Here is a 3,029-nt window from a genome sequence, read left to right as displayed (position 1 = left end):
CTATACTCTCATACATTCCCTCTTTGCTTTACTGAGTCAAAAAAGGAGAATTAGTGTGCACTACCTAGCAGAGTTTACTGCCAGAGGGGAATCATAGGCCTGTGTCCCGTGTGGAAACAAATAATAATAATTGAACTTTTCGTGTCAGAGGAAAGAAAGTCTCCCTGATAACATTGAGTATACATAGTGTATAGTGTATACTACAGTGGCTCCCTAGTATATTGATGATAAAGGCTAAAGTGTCATTTGAAAACAGGTGAATTTGTAAATGAAGTGATAAGCCTATAGAGGCAGGTGCCAGAAGTCGCCAGAAACTTACCACAGGTCAGCTGTTTTTAATAATCTTCCTGGCTTGCTAGTGTACTCGCATATAATCTAGTGATACCAGTGAATAGCAGAATACAGTGTTGTAGTAGCAACTAACCAGTATTATAATGGTACTTAGTGGAGTGGAGTGACTTTCATTAGTTTCTTTTTCTTGAAATACGAGACATTACTGTGAATTTCATATAACCTGTAGTTACCAGCGGTCGCAATATACACAATGAGAAGCAATTATTACTACAGAAAAAGCGTCCTTCCTCCAAAATTTGCACCAGTCAACTATAGTGATAATATAGCATTTATTGTGGTGGAGACGGAAAAAAAAAAAAAATAGAAAAGCCAGATACAGCGATTGATAAACAAGGGTTGAGGTCGACCGTTCATCATTGTAGGAGCTGCCAGATATCACCGGCTCTTCAACACGCAAGTTATACTTTTGTATCAGTCAAATCACATATTACTCGGGTAGATAATTTCCAGTAGATCCTTCATGTGTTAGCTCAAATCACCGACCAGTATGTTTTAAATAAGTGACCCACTGATCAGAGCAGATCGACTGGTCCGAACCCTTGACTGGTCCGAACCCTTGACTGGTCCGAACCCGGGACTGGTTTCAAACAGTTTCGTTGGACAATAAAGCAGACTGTAAACGGATGGGGTTGTAGGCGCCCTTATAAACACAAACATTAAAAATCAGGAACGTGACAGTAAGCTGTCCAATATACAAAAAGAGTTAGAAACAGAAATACAAATAGCTAGAGCTTCATTTAAGGTTATTAATATAATATTCAAGAGGTTGCTAGTAGAATTGCAGTAAATCAACCATTCAAATCACTATGAAGCTGTGTGTAGTCTGTGGTCAGTCAAACAAACGGGCTTCCACATGCATAAATTGTCATTTTTGTGGAAATTGGTGTCACGCTCCTTGTGCAGATATCCCAGAACTAGTACAAGCAGTATTAAAACAGAGAAGTGTTTTTGGGTATGCCCAAATGAGGAAAATCTGTGGACTAAAATCACAAGGGTATTAAAAGAGGACAACATCAAAGCTGCTTTCATAGAAAACCTGGACGCTTTCTACAACAGATGGGAACATAAAAAGTCTGGGCTGAATGGTACTGCCCTTGATACTGGCCATGTAGTCACAAACTGTAAGGCTGGAGGTGATGTCCTGGTAGTCAGTAAATGTGGGGCTGATAGTGCTGTCCTGGGAGACAGTAATGGTGAAGCTGGAGGTGCTGTCCTGGGAGACAGAAATGGTGAAGCTGGAGATACTGTCCTGGGAGACAGTAATGGTGAAGCTGGAGATTTTGTCCAGGTAGTCGGGAATTATACGCAGGAAGGAATACATATAAATTACCTCATAGGGGACAGGAGCCATAGTAGGGAAACAAGTGTAGTCAAAGATAAGATAAAACCAATATTGCAAACTAGAAATACCGCAGGAAATAGCAAACAAGAGGACTCCAATAGCAATAGTGAGGATAAATTACCAAAAACAACTGGTGGGAGCTCCATTGTTGGTGCTAGGGAGGATAGAAGTAAGACAGGGAAACATGCACCAACAGGGAATACAGTCACAGAAACCCAAGGCAAGCGGAAACCAAGCCTGTGCACATACTATGCACTTGGTATCTGCTGGCATGGGAAATCTGGAAAAACAGATGGGACATGCAACTATGACCACCCTAGAAAATGCCATGCCCATATGACAACAGGAAAATGCAAACTCCCTTCCTGTAAGCTTTTTCACCCTGAAATGTGTACCTCTTCAGTACAGGAAAGACTGTGCTATAACTTAAATTGCCAGGCATACCATCTAAAGGGGACAAAAAGATACAAAACATCCAGGCCATGGGAAAACCTGGGTAGCCACAGCCACTCAAGAGGGAGAGGTTTTTTAGTGCCAGGAAGGAAAAAAAACTGGCAGGAAATGGCAGAAATCGTACACCAAATCCAGTCATTCCTGGAGTGGAACCACAGTCGATGGCCTCCACTCCAAACCAACAGATACAGATACTAATGCCGGAAAAAAATTCCCCCCCCAGTACCAACAATACCACCAGTCCGATAACATTCTTCTTTGCAAATATACAGGGTCTAAAGCCAGCAACAAACAACAAAATACCTTTCATCCGTGGACTGCTTGCAAAGGCAAAGGCAATGTTCGCGGCTTTCACTGAGACCCACATAAAGGATCACTTGGACAACGAAATATGGATCCCAGGTTACAACCTATACAGATGTGACAGAGTGAACAGGCAAAAGGGGGGGGTTGGCCTGTACATTGCAGAATCACTTGTTTGCACAGAACTGCTTAATGCCTCAAATGATGTAGTGGAAGTTTTAGCAGTAAAGGTCGAGAACCAAAACCTAGTCATTGTGGTAGTCTACAAGCCTCCGGATGCAACATCCCAGCAATTCCAGGAACAGCTGTTAAAAATTGACCACTGTCTGGAAAATCTTCCAGCTCCTGCACCCAACATCTTGCTCCTGGGGGACTTCAACTTAAGGCACCTAAAATGGAGGACTATAGCAAATAATATTGTTGCAGTAATAACACCAGGAGGCAGCTCTGATGAAAACTCACACTCACACGAGCTTTTAAATCTCTGCACAAAATTCAATTTAAACCAGCAAATAATAGAGCCTACTAGACTGGAGAATACACTAGACCTCATCTTCACTAACAATGATGATCTGAT

This window comes from Cherax quadricarinatus, unplaced genomic scaffold (assembly GCF_038502225.1).
Source record: "Cherax quadricarinatus isolate ZL_2023a unplaced genomic scaffold, ASM3850222v1 Contig4822, whole genome shotgun sequence".
NCBI classification, from domain to species: domain Eukaryota; kingdom Metazoa; phylum Arthropoda; class Malacostraca; order Decapoda; family Parastacidae; genus Cherax; species Cherax quadricarinatus.
This window is presented reverse-complemented; position numbering follows the sequence as displayed.